Source organism: Cyanistes caeruleus, chromosome 6 (genome assembly GCF_971803275.1).
Source record: "Cyanistes caeruleus chromosome 6, bCyaCae1.hap1.1, whole genome shotgun sequence".
Lineage (NCBI taxonomy): Eukaryota > Metazoa > Chordata > Aves > Passeriformes > Paridae > Cyanistes > Cyanistes caeruleus.
In genome coordinates, this window is record NC_141706.1 from 5,205,796 (window position 1) to 5,222,912 (window position 17,117).

The following is a 17,117-nucleotide window of genomic DNA, read 5'->3' on the forward strand; positions in this document are numbered from 1 at the left end:
GGAAAACAAGCCGCCGAGGAGAGCCCTGGGCCGCACAAAAGGTGCCTTGTTCCCCCTATGAGGCGGTCGGGCAGCACGTCCCCTCCCTCACCGGCGATGGAAAACTGAGCTCCAAGCACTCCTTCACCTCCCCTCGCCACCTTCAACCTTCCCATTGGGTACAAAATGTTCTCCGGAGCGAGGAACCCAAAGCCTAACACGTCCTGGGCTCCTGGGCTTTTGGTCGCCTTGCCTGGGGAGTGGGCGAAGGCTGCAGCAGCCCCCGGCGCTCCCGGGGCCACCGGCTCCTGGTTATACAGTAACCTGTTGCTCCGGGTCCCAGCTCCACCTCTCGCTGCCTCCACATCCCTCCCCTCCTCTCTCCTCTGCCAAGGAACCTCTGTCACCTGCTCTCAGACACCCGGGGCGAGCGGCACCGGGAGGAAAGGGCAGCGGGGAGCCACGGCACAGACACCCCCAGGCCGGGGTGCCGGGTGGGCTCTGCCTCCCACTCTCCTTCAGTTCGGGGCATCGGGCTCACAGCCTGTGCAGGGAGGACAGGGAGCTTGACTGCTGGAGAATGGCAGCAGGATTTAACTAGGAAAGCACGGAAAACTGGGAGAGAACCCACGGGAGCTGAGCGAACTGCGAGAGACGAGAGCGGCTTCTCAGCACCGGTGAGTTTCTCTTGCAAATCCTAAAACTTCATCCCCCTCCCCAACTTCTGTCCGCTTCAAAAGTCTGTCTGACTCTGCTGTGGAGAGAGCGTGGCTGGAGAGGGGCTGTGACTGGGACAATATCTATGCAGTTAAATGTTGTTTTAGTTAAAAAAGATGAAAAAACGTACTTTTCCCAGCATTGTGTTTTCTGAATTTGTTTCCCGTCCTGATGATTCCCCGCCGGGTGAGATCCAGTAGGTGGCACTTTCTTGGCAGCAAAACGTCCATTTGGCACAGAACGAGCCATTTTTTCTGCTCCTAATGAAGTCTGGAGACGTAGTTTTGAGCAGCTGTTTGTTTGCAAACCTCGGGGTTTCCTCTTTTGGGGACGTGTAGAATTCCCGGCCGGATCCCGCGGGGCCCCTCAAAGAGCTGCTGCTCCCGGTGGGCGAGCTCTCCCCACCCCTCACCCTGGCAGGATCCGCCACCCGATTTCAGCACGGAAATCACCCGATTTCGGAGCTGCCCCGTTCCCTCGCGTGACAGCTCTGCCTTCTGAAGAGATTTCATCTACCTTAAGGACTCACAGCATTCCCGTCCCCTTTCTCTTATTTTCCTGGAAAATGCCGGTGCAAACTCCACTGAGGACAAGGCTCAGGGACAAATGATGTGACCGACAAGGCTCAGGGACACATGATGTGACTGACATTATTTTCAAAGACTGGAAATAACTGTGACACAGCACAGTAGTAAAATCCGGTGATTTCCCTGCTGTAATTAGGGCAACAGGGAGTTAACACTTGTGTTGCTGGGCTGCTCCAAAAGCAGGGATCAGATCCATCGGTAGTTGCTCATCCAGGAGTGCCAGAACTTGCCTGGGATGGGCCCCAAAAAAGGACTTTTTCTGAGGTAAAGAAGTGACAGCCAGAGGCTCAGCCCCCAGTTGATTCAGCAGGGTTTCACCCGCGGATGCCGCAGGCAACAGCGCGTTCCTGGCTCCGTTCTGCTCCGTGATTGACTTTTCAGTTGATTAAGAAGGAAAATTAGTCCTTCACTGACAGAAAGGGCAGTCAGCAGTGCTGGATCAAGAAGCCCTTTAAAACAAGACTGGGAAGAGGGACTTGGGATCCACTGTGGGAAGGTGACTGTGAGAGGCAAAGGTTGTTCGTTTGCCATGTTTAAAACCAAGGCTTGAACTGATATTTGGGACAGCACTACAGCTCAGTTCTACCGTGGTCAGGCCCACGTTGTTCTGTGGTTTCCACAGCTGAAGCCTTGGGAAGGAACTGGTGCTCTTCCAACTGTATCCCAGCCCTCCAGGTGGTCTAGAGCAGGATCTACTCCACTGTACTCAGCAGGGCAGGGTGGGTTTGTCATATAATCACAGAGCTTAGAGGAGCCCAGGATGTTTGTGGGCACCTGAGGAAAAGTTTAGCACCAGCATTGTTGAACTGTCTGTTGGTGAAGTCCCGGGAAGGGAGCAGCTGTGAGTGACGCTGGAGAATGGCTGTGACGTGCACAGACTGCCCACGTGGGGCCATCGAGCAGTTTGCCAAGACAAGCTTTGAGTCCTTGGCTTTCTGCCCCTCTGCCATCACCCCTGATGTCAGGGTGGGCACAGACACCATGAGAGACAAGGGCAGCCCGGATCCTTCTCTGCACCAGGAGGAAATGTCTTCTGAGCCACAGGATAAGTATTGCAGGAGCAGACAGAATATGCCTTCAGTGCCCACCTTTGCTGACTGCAAACCACTCACCATCAGGCAGACCCTCAAAGCCCAGCCCTGAGCCTGAAATAGCCCTGCAGATCATTGCTCCTGGGTCTCCATCTGTCCAACTCACATGGTGTGACAGGTCAAGGGTAGGTAGGACTAGAAGATCTTGAAGGTCTCTTCCAACCATGATGATTCTGTGAGGAATATTTCAGAGCAGATGCTGTCTGTGGTGATGTCACAGCAGCCACCATTTTGTCAGGCTGTGGCAAATTGTCATGGCTGCTTGCCTGGATTCATCTAAGGGCATGAAGAGACAGGGAAGGGTTATACAGGAGGAACCTTGGCCTGCTTGTTCTGCTCTGGTCACTCAACCAGGCTGTAGGTCCTGAGACGAGACCCTGCCTGGGGCATGGCTGCAGAGCCAAACCTGCCAGAGGTTTATTGGCATCTGTCCCTGGGTGAGATGGCTTGGAATGTGCTGGAAAACAAAACGCTTTTTATAGGGTCCCAGGATCATTCTGGAAAAGAAAGATTCAGAAGAGACACTAATGCACTGCAGGACTTGGGAGGTTTCAGTCCTTGTGGCAAAAAAGAAAGGAGTGAAAAAGGGAGAACAAATGTGTTGGCTTGTGTGGGCTTGAGAAACATCCATATGAAATAAGTCCTGAGTGCGTGGGGGACTCTTGGAGTATTATTCCCAGAGAGCTGAATCCGGGGTTTCTGCTTTGGAACACTTTCTGTCACACTCTTGGCTTTCTTCCTTCCATGCCATGGTGTCTCCAAAGTGCTGGGTCAGGGCAGGTTTGTGGTTTTGAAGAAGACTCAGTGGTTTTGTCCTTGAACAGGGCTGATCAGGGCTCATGACTCCATTCCGCAAGTGCAGTCAGCAACGCTGCCCTTCGCTCCCAGGTGGACAGGAATGCACAGCCTTTAGCCTGCGAGTTTGGTGCCATTGGCAATAAAATAATCACCCTTGGAAAATATTCGAGCCTAGCCTAGTGACCCCCAAGCAGAAGTGCCAAGTAAAGTCCACAGACTTCCTGGAGCGACAGGGATGACCTTCTGCACTCCGATAGAGCTTTACCAGCAGCTCAGAGTCTGCTTGGCATGGCAGCTCCCGTGGAATGCCGGCAGATCCAGCAGCACTTGGCTCTGCCAGCACAGTCTCCTGAGCCACTTTTTTGGCCAAGGCAGAGCAAGTGCCCAGAAAAATACCCACCTGCCTGCCCAGGAGGTATTCATGTTTCCCACTCCAAGGGAGGGGAAGGGTCCAGAAACCCTCCCTGCTCATCTGACTGCATTGTGGGAGACTCCTTGCACCATCAGAAATGGTGCCAAGCACTGCACAGCACCTGAGAGATGCAGGAGACAAGATCCAAGGAGACCCAGAAGGCCTGAGAGCACAGTTTGGTCTGGATCTCCACCTGCCCACAAGACTGTAGCAGCAGCTCAGCAGAGCAGAAAGATTTTCATGGAGTGGGGAGGCTGTGAGCAGCATCTCTGCTTGCACTGTGTTTAAAATGTCAATCTCAGTGAAAAATATGCTGTCACCCATCCCTAAAATATTTAGATATTAAGAGGGAAAGGAATCCTGAGGATTCAGGGAGAATCCAGGGATCCAGGGAGAGCTGCTCCCACATGGACATGGCTGTCTCTGCACACAGGTGAGGGTTTGTCTTTTCCCAAGGCAGCAAGAGTTTTCCTTTCTCCTGGGCTGGCGACAGTACCACCTCCAAAACTGAAATGCACAATGCTAGGGGGGTAACCAGAAAAGTCCTGTCATTTTACTTCCTGGTAATCCAGATAAATTAGGAAGGATTGCAGTTAAGAATGGAGGGAAGGGTGTGTAGCTGAGCTGGACCAGTTTGGAGATATTTCCCATTCACCTGAGCTGCAATTCCCCAAGAGAGCCCAGCCCTTGTTCCCATTCCCCAAGTGCTCCCAAGGGCGTTACTGCAACGTGCTCACTGCCACTGAGGATCTGCCAAGGAACAGAACAAAAGCTTCCAACCCCCAGAAGAAGTGGGGAATCACAGGCTCTGCCTGCTCAGCTGCCCTGGGACAGGGACTGAAGTGCCCAGACAAGCTGCTGGGGCCCTGATTTGGTTGGAAGCACCAAGTGAGGCCTGGAGGTGCCTGTTCCTGCAGGCACAGTGTGATCAGGGGACCCTCACAAGGCAAGAGGCTGATGGCAGAGGTTGGGCTGCTCCAGCCTGTCTGGCATGGAGCTAGACCCTGCCTGGGATGCTCCATGCCCTTACCTCCATCCCTGCCTTCTGAGGAGGGTCCAAATCAACCCCTCTCACCAGCATCTCCCACAAAGGTTCTCCTTGTTCTGCTGAAACAGGCAAACACATCTCACATGTGAGAAATCCTCATCTGCGGTGCCAGGGGCACACTCCCCAGTCCAGTCCACACTTGGGGTTTCACCTGTCGAGGCATTAGTCCACCTATTCACCTCTCCTTTCCCACTCCTTGGACACTGCCACAGCTTCTAGCAGCAATTCCAGCTGGAATGGAGGAGCTGAGCACCCTCGGGATGATGGGATGGGAATTTTGCAACAGCCTTGGCTGTCATGATGGACAGGTGTGGCACAAATGAACCCTTACAGCTCATGGGCCTCCAACCCAGCCTTGCCCCAGGTGAAGGCAGAACTTTCCACAGCTGGTGGAACAGGAACACTCCACATTTGTGGGCTGAGGTCTTTCAGCACTGTCTTGGAATGGGACAGCAAATTCTTCCCTATTTTTGGTTTCTGGCTGGGGCACTGACCCCCAAAAGCTTTCATAATTGGAATTTAAGTTCAATCCTTCCTTATTTCTTTCTTCTTTTTTCCTTCCTCTGTCTTATCAGTCTCAGCCTTTCTAGATTTATATCCTACAAAAGTAAAGTGCAGCCCATCTGAACAGCAATAAACCAAAGTTCAGGCACCACAGCCGATTCAGAAAGTGAAATAGTGCTGTTGGTGGGATGATGATTAGGATCAGGCTGAGTCAACACCACCCTCCCCCAGAGTGTTTACACCTAACTTCCCTGTCGCTCAAGATGGACAGAAGTGGGAATCATCTGGGAGCTGAGAATCTCTTCATGCCCTACAAGTGTTGGCTGCTGGAACTAGAGCTGACTCCTAAAATCATGGGTAGCTCCAGATTCCCTCACCAGCAAATACAAAGTGAATCCCAAACCGGACACACCTTACTGCTGTGGACATGCCAGTGGCTCATTCTAGTCTGCCACTCATTCCTCATTGCCACCATCAGGACTCCCTTGGGTCAATCCTTGTCCCACCACTGCTGCCAGCCAGAACAGTGACTTGTGGACATAAACTCTTCCAAGTCCTCCAAACTCCTCCATGCCCTTATCACAAGGGTATGGAGAGACAGGAAAAGGAGGAATGGCCTTAAGCTGAAGGAGGGTGGCTTTACATTAAACATTGGGAAGAAATTGTTTCCTGTGAGGGTGCTGAGGTCCTGGCACAGGTTGCCCAGAGAAGCTGTGTCTGCCCCATCCTTGGAAGTGTTCAAGGCCAGACTGGACAGTGCTTGGAGAAATCTAGAATAGTGGAAGGGAGGGACAGGGCATGGTCCCCGCCCATGACAGGGAAATGGAACTTTTTTCCAACCCAAACCATCAAATTTATGGTATTATGATAAGTCAGGCTTGAGGCTTTCCATGGTGACTCTATGGAGGAAAAGCAGTGACTTTGCTGTTGGTGCTGAGATAAACACAGAGGTGTCCATTTGCCTGTGCCTGAGACAATCCTTTCATCAGTAAATTCACTTCATAAAAACACCAGGGAGAGTAGAAGAGAGAAAGGTAATTGCACCCACGATATCCCTTAATAAATCATAGGCTGGAGCCTACTCTCATTCCTGACACTGCTGCCTCCTAATTATAGCTGTGTTCAGCTGAGGAGACAGAGGAGGAGAGCCTGGCTCTATGCAGAAGGGAGCACTAATTAAAACCACTTTTCTCTGGGAAGATATTAATGTCTTCCTCTGGGGCAGAAGCAAATGGCCTTGTCTGTGGCCATTCCCGCAGGTTAACCTGTAACTCTGACTTTCACACAGCCAGGCAGTTTGTCCTGTTTTTGGTACCTGGTGCTCTCAGCATTGCTTCTGGGCTGAGATACAGGACTTTCAAAAGTCCTTGAAAAAGGAAGAGGAATAACATGTACCCAGGCAGCCTGTGCAGGTGTGGAGGTACGGTTAGGTAGTAGGGGTAGCTCCTCAGTCCAGGTACCACCACAAAAGGTTTTGCACGCTATCCCTTGATATGTGACACAGGCAGGATTTCTGAGATGGAGAGGGTATCCCAGACTTCACTCAAACAAATCCTCTGATTTGAGTTATGTGGACTTTAACAGGTGTGATCCACTTCCCCATAAGAAGAATCCACGCCCTCAGGCTGGTGGGGGAAGGAGTCTTGTACCACCGGGCACCTGCACACCAGCATCTCTGCCTGATCTCCTGATGGGTTTGGGAGCTGGTCACACAGGCAGGCACATTCCTGATTCACCTCTTTTTTCCAGCTCAGGAGAACAGAAACCCTGCCAGACTGCAGGAGGGGAGTGGTACATCTGAGCCATGGAAATGACAGTTTGACCCACTGAAGTCAAAGGGCTGATTCTGTGATTCTGTCTACTTATTATATGTTTCCATGACTCCCAAAGAGAGTAAGTCAGGAATGTCCAGCTGCCCCTGCAGTTTCCAGAGCAGGGAACCCAGCTGGTGAAGGAAGACTCTAGTTCAGCATCCAGGTACATGCTCACTCCAACATGGCATTCAAGCCAGAGTCAAAACACAAGGAAAATATTGGGTTGAATTTCTCCCCCCCCTTTTTTTTTTTGCAACAGAAGGTGCAGAGCAGGAGTGTAAAAGTAGCATGAAAGGCTGTCAGGGATAACTTCAAGACTGTCAGGTTTGCTGCTGCTTGGAAAATAAGCTGATAAAGTTTCAGTAGCTTAAGAAAAGACAGAAAAGCTGTGTCTCTGTCAGAGAAGCTGCTGCACAGAGCGAGGCAAGAGCAGGTTCAACAGGATAAATTGAGAGCAAATGTACCAGAGCTGTGCTCATTGCTGGTCTGTGCCAGAACGAGCAGGTAACACCCAAGGTGTGGTTGAGCCATCGGCTGCCCAAGCAATCTCTTGACAAGGAAGCACCTCTTGTATCTGTTCTGAGCTTAAAAAGAAAACCAGGAACAGGCCCTGTATCTGTGTCTTCAGCCCTGAAACTTCCAGTGCTCTTCAGCTTGGGAGAGGGACACTGAGGTGCTGCTCTCCTTGAGATCTGTGATACAGCCTGTGGCACAGAGACAGGGAATGAGGGAACAGCTGCTTCCTGCTGACAGAGCTGGGGGGCATCCCATGAAACCAGCAGCTGGTGAGTGCAGAGGAACAAAAGGAGGTGGCTGAGAACACCATGCAGAGCCAAGCATGGAACATCCTGCCACAGGCCATTCAGGATGTCCAAAGTTTACACAGCTTGGCCAAACGCAGCTGGAGAAATTCAGGGATGGAAAAGGGTACCAGGAGCTCTTCACTCCCACTGCTGGAGGCTGGGAAAATTTGCAGAGAGGCTTCCTGTGCTCCCATCCTCTTCCTGGCTTCTTGTCCAGGTATCTGTGAATGCTGCAGCTGTGTGTGCCCCCAACTTGCCACCAAGCAGAACTAAGGGCAGGTGATGGGAGAGGTGATGGACCACCCCTCATCCAGACAGCTGTGCCTGGCTCCTCTGAGCCAAGGGGAGGATGGAAGGGAGGAGAGGAGCTCTGGCCTTACTGACTGCTCAGTGGAAGTTGTACAGGTTTAGTCTCAGCCCAGGAAGGGAGGCCTGAAACCAGCCAAGCAGCCAAAGTCATGCCACAGCCATATGCAAACTAGACCAAACAGGTCCCAGAACATCTGCTCCACGCCTGGCACGAGCCTGGAGACACTTCTGCTCCCTGATCCCTTCTCCCTGCCTGCCAACACCTGATGAGCAGTCAGAGGTGAGAAGGATGATGTAAAGCAGGAGAAGGTTGCGGGGGAGATCTGGGCTGCCACCACCCTCAGCAGTCCCTGGTGTTTTCCCAGAGCTGCCTCCGACATGATCTGCCCTTCCCACGTGCCTGTGGCTGCCAGGATGCTGCTGACAGAGGCCGTGCTCCACTCCAGCGCTGTGTGGGTGATGGGCACACAGGTTCTTCTCTTGCAATCCTCTCCTGACAATTTAAGTTAAAGGAGGACTTGTGTAGATCATGACATCCCTGAGCATCCGTGAGCTCAGCTGAAGGCCCCTGGGGCAGGATTCAGGAACAGCTGGCTGGGGAGCACCAGGAACAGCCTTTTGTCCTTCTCAAACCACAGGTACTCCTGTGCTCTCGGGGCTGCCTGCCCCTCCCTTCAGAACGACCTTGCCAGAATACACCAGGTTCTCCAGTGTGCATGTTTAGGTACAACTCTGCTTCTGCCAACCTTTCTTTGCTCCAGAGGGGACACCACACCATTTAAGGTGGCTCATTTAAAGATCAGACCCTAATGACAGTCAGGCCAGCAAGAAGAATTCAGTGTTTTTAAACCCCACGTCATGGTAAGCACAACCTGGCACCCCTTTGGCTGCAGGAGCACCCACATGGCCTGTGTTGGCCCCACTGCATGCCAGCAGTTCCTGATCCTTCCATACACACCTTGCCCACCTGTCATAAAAGGGCTTTCTTGCTCCTTTCCCCTCTCCTCTGAGGATTACAGGGTTATCCAGGCCAGAAGGCACCTCAGGAGGTCTCCAGTCCAACCTCAACCAGGGTCAGCTCTGAAATCAGAACAAGCTGCACAGTTCACTCCTGCTGTTCTTGAAAATCTCCAAGAATGAGACAGCACAACCTCCCACAAATCTGCTCCACAGTGCCGTGGTTCCCACAGCAGAAACCCTGTCCTTCATGTGCCCTGCACAGCTTTAGCCTTTTGGGACTGGAAATCTCCATGCCAAAGACCCTATGGGCACACAGGAGTGGCCAGGGAAGCCTTTCCTTTTTAAGGCACTGCAAAGAAACTCTTCTTCCCCCTTCCCAGACTTGGAATCAGTCTGGTTCCTTCTAGCCCAGCTCAGATTCCCATCCCAGCCTCTGCATGGACCAATTGTGCTTTTTCCTCCTCGCCCTTGCAAGAGATTAATTTTTTTTTTTTTGTGGCAAGATTGTTAAAACATTTCTGCACCGCAAGATTAGAAACTGCCATTTGAATTATTTTGATAAACCCAGCCTCACACATCCTTCTATTCTATACAAAACAAAGGGCAAAGGGAATGGGGTTTATTTTGGTTTTGGAATGATCTCTCCTGGGACTGTTTTGGTTACTGGGTAACTGGATGTTCAAGCTGAAAAACCCTTCTGTGTTCTCATCCACAGCTTTACTGAAAGCCCAAACATTGGAAACCAACCTAGTGATTTCCTGTGACTGTACATCTTGTCTTCTGACCCCAGAAACAGAGCAGGGCATCCTTCAGCTGGGTGTGTTTTGAAGCAGAACATGTTTTGTACCATCAATGAATATTATCATTCCTATAGGAAACTCTGTGAAATTCCAAAAATCTCAGCATTTTGCATGTAAAACAAATCAATGATGGACAGCAGAAGTCCTTTAACATGAACTGCCATTTCTGCCTTTCAGAGGTGAATGGGAAGGGATAAATCACCATTTTTCCATTTAAAATTTTATCTACCATGAAAATATATATGAAAATACCAACTACAGAAGGAAAAAGCTACATTAGACTACTACTAAAAAAGCTCAAGTGATGTTTTCAGACCAAAAGTTGACCTGAGCCCCACCATGTCTCCAGGAGCCACCACTGAGCTGGTTAAACTGGTGTCAGGCTGTTTTCCTGCAGTGACACTCAGAGCCAATTTCCCATGTGCCAAGTTTTAGCTCAAATGAATTGTTACAAATAGCCAAAAATACCCGGACAGGATATGAGTAGGAAGCACAAAATAGGATGGGAAGAGATAGCAATGAATGTTGTCATGATTAGCTTAAAAAGGCTGGAAAAGCTGTAAATGTCAAATGAGATTTTTAAGAGATGAATCTCCTCCCTTAAATCTTCTGCCTCACCCTCCCAGCAGAAAGCCCAGGATGAGTTTTACAGCAAGTAATGAAAATTACTGATGCTTCCCAAGGCCCTTTTGTTTTGGGCAGAGATTTGGAACAGGAGCATAGTGGAATAACTCCTCACTGGTATAGGCAGAGGGAGATGGGCTGTGGCCCTCTCCCTTTCTTTGGGGAAAGATGGGATGCTGTGACCTTCCTACATTGGCAGAAAAGGATTTTTAGTTCAGATTGACCAATTACTTAGTGCAGATTTATCAATCCTCATTTAACCCCAGAGACTTTAAGCTGACATTTCTGGAGACAAACTGAAGCTAAACATGGACCCAAAGTGGCTCTCAGCCTAATAACAGCTTTTCTCTGATAGAGAAAAAGCTCTTGGCACACCAACTGCCCTGTTACATGCCTGAATTTCTGCCAGGGAAGTGAATCAGCATTTCAGGGAGTGACCAAAAATGCCCTTCCTTTAGGAGGAGGTGGTGGAAAGGCTCCTTGCATCTCAGCAGCTCTGTCTTGCTCATGAACCAGTCAGCACAGGGGAGTGCACTGACAAACAAGACTCCCTCTTGCTCCTCCTAGGGGATGAGGAACCAGCCATACCCCCCATCTTTGCTTGGTGCATTTCAGCCCAGTTTGGAGTGGCAGTAGCCAGACAAGGATGGTCAGGTGTATCAGGCTCCGCCTGGAGCTAAAGGTTGGGAATTACTTTGGAAAATGAATTTGCCTGCTAAATGCATCTGTCAGGCTTTACAGCTGTCCTGTTAGGAGTAAGGAAGCAGGATTGCTGAGGCTGGCTCATAGGATTACACAAGATTGATGTGAGGAGGGCACTGTGTACTTACATATTACAGCAATCATTTAATGGAAAATTAAGACACTTGAGTGATTAGCTCAAACAGCAAGGCCAACCTGTCCCCTACCTATACACCCACACCTAGTGAGAAATGATTGATTCCCACCAGACAAACCAGGATCACCCAGGGGATATCAGCATGGTCCCTGCTGGACCACACATCTTTGAAGCTTCTGGAAGAAGCAGTTTTGTTGTGGGTGCTTTGCATAAACAGAGCACCTCCTTCCAGCACGGATGTGACAGTCCTGAGCTGTGTTCCTGGAAATCCCACCATGACAAACAACACTCACTGTGTTTCTCTCCATCAGAGCTGTGACATTACTGTGGGAAGTCCCAGCTTTAGCCCATCCTCACAGATTCTGGGATGGTTTGGGTTGGAAGGGACCTTAATGCCCATCCAGTGCCACCCCCTACCATGGGCAGGGGCACCTTCCCTTAGACCAGATTGCTCCAAGCCCTGTCCAACCTGGCCTTGGACACTTCTAGGGATGGACAGCCTGCAACCCCCACCAGTGCCAGCCTTTCACTGAGTCTCCCACTTGTTCCACAGATGTCTTCAAGCTTGGAAAAGTTACAGAAATATTCTAGTGCACGTGAGGAGCAGCTCTGAGAGCCGGCACCTGCAGCCAGGGACATGAGCACACAGCCAGTTTCAGGATTTTGGTGTTCTGCCTGAACACAGAGGCAATTCAAGGCCCTCCTCCAGGCTGGGCTCAGCTGTTATCCGTCCTGCTCTGGAATATGTCACACACAGGCAGAGTCACTCCCTATTTTTACTGGCTGATCTCTGAGTCCTGATTTTTACACAGAGAAAAGAAAAAGCTTCCCTTTCATCTACAGTGTGAAATCCTTCCCATGTCTAAAAATCACAGCTTTAAACCCCTTGCTGCTGGTGATCCAGTGCCCAGAGTACAGCACCAAGCTGGGAAAAAGGGATAATTTTGGTGGGTTGTGGGGTGAATAAGGATGCAGGGCAGAGAAACTTTCAGCATGACAACTACCAGCACTTTCTTCAGCGAACTTTTTGGACACCAGGCATGCTACACCCACAGGTCCTGGCAGCACTGGAGCCTTCCAGCCTTTCCCTTACATCCTGCCCAGACAGTCCCATGGCCAGCTCCAGTCTCCCACAGCTCCTTGGCTCCCACCTCCCAGGAGCTGGGTGGTGCTAGGGACAGGATTAGCTCACAGAAGGTGTGGACACAAAACAAAAACAGGACAGAGGGGAAAAAGCTACAAAATTCCTCACAAAACTCCTCTCTTCCCAGGAAGCCGAGGGAACGCATCATGCTGGTTTTTCTTCCTGGGGAGTACAAGTGACTCACATGACACTTTCTCCCAGTCAGGCAGTTTTGAACTGAGGTCTTTTAATTTAAACCATTTAATGAGGTTTTAGGTAAGGAATGCTCATTCATCTCCCTCCATCTTTCCAAAAGGATCCATTAATATTTAATGTGCTGTTTCTGGGCCTGTCTCTCCAGCTTTCTAAGCTGCAGCCCAAGCATGGATTATGCTCACCTTGGAACCCCTGGCAAGACATATGGCAAGCCCAAACCTGCTTCCCATTTTCCTTCCACCCTGCTCCCGCAGGATTCCTCCAACTGAGAGGAAAGGTGTAAATCCAGGAGCTGTGATGCAGCACCAGGACTCTACAAACAAGTCTTTCCAAGGGGTAGTGGAGACAGCTTCCACTTTGTTCCCAAGATCCTGGAGACTGTGGCTATTTGTGCATTTTCCCTAGGTATTTATAGGCAGAGCACTGTCCAGACTTGCTTTTGGTTGTAGTTCTGGGAGGAAGGTTTTACTTTCTGGCAGGAACATAAAAGCTCCTCATTTTTGGTTCAGATCTTTCCTTTCCTGCTCCAACCTGTGGGCATCAAGGGCCTCTGGTGCCACTGGACTCCAGACTGGGAGCTAAAATAAGGTCTGTTTGCAGATCACCATGGACATATTGTCTCTGCAGGTAGTTCATGAATATCCCATCAAGAATCTGTAAATATTGGTGCTTTTGCTCTGTAGTGTCAGTTTGTTTTTTTGAGCTCCCAAGGCTCAATTTCAGCCCCTTGGAGGCCAACAGTAAATCCAGATGGGATTCAAAGGGAGGGGTCAGGATCCACCAAAACTGATACGGGGGTGGCTGTAGGACTGAGATGTGTCAGCCCAAATGAGCTGCTGCCACTTCTGCCGTGGAGGCTGAAGAACACTTAGTTCCTCTCTGCCCAGACCTGTTGGGCTGGGTTATATTTAACCAGGTGCTTGTCTTCTGGAGAATCTCCACAATGTGAACAATTTGATGTGCAGAGCAGGGAGTGTTTCCTTCAGGCACCTGGCAGGTTGTACGTGGGGACTGCCTCTGCAGGAACGTGGCACGAGCCGCACACACCCTGGAGCTCCACACACACGCTCCCCTCTTCCATAGGCTAATGTCTTTCCAAAGGGATCCATGATCCCGAGTGGCTCAGTCACTGTAAAGGTAACTTGAAAGGGTGGAAGAAGGAAAAAAGCAGAGGAATTGCTACTTTCCCAAACTTGGGGTGCTGTAAAGGCATCTCAAACAACACAGATAACAATGGGGACTCCTGTGGCCACCAGCCTCTCCAGGCAGTGTCCTCTAGATGTGTTCCTCTTTCCAAAGCAGGAATCACCCCCATTTAAACAGAGTGGTAAAGTTCTGACTTGGTCCTGCTGAACAACCAGGGCCTGATTTTGCAAAAGCAGGGTTTAGAAATTTTGGATGGGACAAGATCCTGGCTTGCTTCTCCAAGGAGAAACAACTTGTTCCTCTGTTTGGCTGTCAGCCTCTCTGCTCTGGATTTGCATTTCCTGATGCTTTCTGACTAACCCAAAGATTATTTTTATTTATGAGTGCATGTTCCTGGAAGGGACTCTGAGTTTCTTCTGGTGAGCCCTGAAGCCATCCTTACGGGCAGGTTCAGAAAAGCAACTAAAAGCAGGAGGAGGGTGGTTCCAGGAGGCTGGACCAGCAGACCAGAGACCCATGTGAAGTCCTCAAGTCAACCACAGGCTCCTGGGGTCCCTCTCACAACCAGTTTGAGAGACCTAAACCAGTTTCTGTGAATTTAGGACTCTTGGTGTCATGAGGAGCCGTGAGCATACATATCCCAGCGCCTCACTAATGCCCAAAAGCAGTTTTGTTAGTGGATTGATGTGGGATTGTGGCCTTCCCTACCTGCCAGCTCCTTCCATACCATCAGAGAGGACAGGAGGGATTGTGGAAACTGGTAGGACACTCCCAGGGACTGGGGGAGCTGTCTGGAGCAGGAGCAGTGCAGGACACATGCACCACAGTGCCTGTGCTCCCTTTGCTCTCCTGTGAGTCCAAGAAGCCCAAGGTTTACACCACAGCCCATCAAACAGCTTTCTCCAGCGTGACATTCCTGTAGGAAAACACCCAGCAGCCCTAACAGACGGTGCTTTGTGGGCCTGGGAAGTCTAAGAGATAACATCGTGTGGTGGCCAGCTCATGTTTCTCCCTGACGCTTTATGTTACTCCCAAGGCTGCTGCCAATCCAGCATTTCTGCCTGGCCCATCCCCCTGGCACAGGATACACACACAGACAGCAGGGTTGCATTGGACCCCTCACCCCAGGCAGGATCCTAGGGAGTGTTTCCATCCCAGGGATCTCACCAGTGCCCAAGCCCCATCCCCTCTTGGTGCAGGGACTCCTTTCAGCATGGCTGATGGAGTTCTGGAGATTTGGAAGTCCTGTTGCCCCAGGCAGATTTCAGTGGGATGACTGATGAAAACAGACAAGGTCTGTTAGAACTAGGTTAGAATATGCTTGGAAAAACTTTCTCTTACTCCTAGGTCACTTAGCTTAAGGTTTTTGGGGGTTTTGCCATGTTTCTCTACTGTTCCAGCAAAAACTGTTGTGTTTGGATGAGCATAAGTCCCTGCTTCTACAATCACATCCTAATATTCTCTGATACCAACAAACCCAGTCTCAGTCTTAAAGGTCTTAGATCCATGAAGAGAAAAACCCACAAACACCAGATGCTGCTGTTATTAACAGTGATGAAAATAATAATAGCCCTAAAAACCTCACTAGTATTTCACATTTGCACATTATCCAATCTTTACCCAAATCCAGAATTTTTCATGTCCTTTCCACACACTATAAGAAGTCTGACCACAGCAGATAAGGGAGAACCTAACAAAAATAAAGTACAACAATAGCAGTGATCAGCCCAGAGAGGAGAAAGAGATATTACTCTTTCCCTTCACAAAGCACTTCTCCACCCTTGGAGAAGAGGGACCAATGTCACAGCTGCCTCTTCAAAGAGACTCAGAGAAAGCCAAAACAATGCATGGCCAGCTTCCATTTTCTATAAAAGTACAGAAATGTGGTGCAGACAATGCCAGGCTCCTGTCACAGCTCCATGTGTCTTTGGGAGGATATTTGACCTCCAAGTATAAGAGTGGCCGGAAAGTCAGGGAGTGGGATTTCCTGTGCTTTAAAGTACAACATGTCTTCATCCACCTTGATGGCCTTCAGCACTGATTTGTGCTGGCCTCCCTAAGTCCCCTGGGACCTCCTGGCCTGGGCCAGATCAAGGTGCCAGGCTTTGGCCATGCAGTTTAGCTTCCTTGCTCCAGCAGCAGCAGCAGAATGAGCCTGGCTTAGCTCCTGGAGCCTGTAACTCATTCCACACCATGCTCATGTGCAAGGCTCAGCTTTTGAGTGACCCATGCAGAGACACTGCCCTGCACCAGCAAAAGGCGGGGTGATGGTCTTGAAATTGACTTTGATTAGGCTGAGTCCAAGGTGCCACCTGCACAGGCACACATTGCATGGTGATGCTTGCATCTCGCCTCCCTTCCTACGCTCCTCTGGCTGGAGGAGGAGGCAGCAGCCACGCCTGCTGGGAGATAAGGGGGAGATCAGAACCCTCTAATCAGGGCAGGGAGAAGACAACATCTGGCTGAGGCTGCAGGCTGTGGGAGCTCTTAAGGATGCTCCAAGGGGAGAGAGAACCTAGAGGAAGCCCATGGCTTCATCTCTCATGTCTTTGGTTCTATCCACATTTCAGGCGATGTGCTCTTAGCCCTCCTTCACCTTTCACAAGCCCAGTTGCCTCTTGATTTAGCAGATTCATTAGAAAGTCTCCAACCCCTTAGGAATGTGCCCTTCCCCCTTGCAGTCTTCCAGTTCAAATTCAATTAATATCCGGCAATTAACACTGAATTAAAAGCTTTGGCATGAGGCTCCATCCTGGTTTCACTTGGCCAGCACCACACCACGCCCTCGCTGTGACCAACACAAGGCCGAGCACAGCCACGAACCAAAAGCAGCAGAGAGAGCCAAGCAAAGGGCAAATAGGAAAATAGCAGGAATAAACAAAGAAAAGGGAGCCCAGCATGATAAGGACCTGCTAACTTGGCAGGTGTATGCACTGCTTCCAGTTTCACAGCCTCTTTGGGACACAGGCACCCTGGAAGAGAGGACGGCCTTCCAGGTTAGCTTATCATTTGGGGAGCCCAGCTGACCCCATCAGTACTTCATTAACCACCATGAGATGAAGAATTCAGAGCTGGTCCTGCTTCACCCATGAAGCCAGACTCCTCTGCCACTGCCATGGGGTCTGTAGCTCTGGCAGCCACCTTCAGTTGCACCAGATGAGCTCCTCACAGAGCCGATCCCAGAGATTTATTTTTTGGACACAGCTTAGGAAGGAGAAATAAAAAACAGGGTGACATTAGCTGGATGCCTGGTTCCTGCTGGTGATTCACAGCTGGGGCTGGGGACCAGATCTGAGCTCCATGGGCCAAACTTGGTGACACATTCCTGCTGGAGTAACCTGGATTTCA

At 50.4% G+C, this 17,117-nt stretch overlaps 2 protein-coding genes across 9 annotated transcripts in view; one reads left to right on the top strand and one right to left on the bottom strand.

The window, feature by feature from the left end:
• Positions 1-17,117, bottom strand: part of DEAF1 (DEAF1 transcription factor) — a 79,516-nt gene that overhangs the window by 29,431 nt on the left and 32,968 nt on the right. The gene's annotated exons all lie outside the window — the stretch shown is intronic.
• Positions 69-17,117, top strand: part of LOC111930487 (EPS8 signaling adaptor L2) — a 48,988-nt gene continuing 31,939 nt past the window's right edge. The window contains exon 1 of one of the 2 annotated variants that reach the window (XM_086894587.1): positions 69-656. The gene's annotated coding sequence lies outside the window, so the exon portion shown is untranslated. The remainder of the gene's footprint in view (positions 657-17,117) is intronic. The other variant, XM_086894588.1, reaches the window with a different exon arrangement.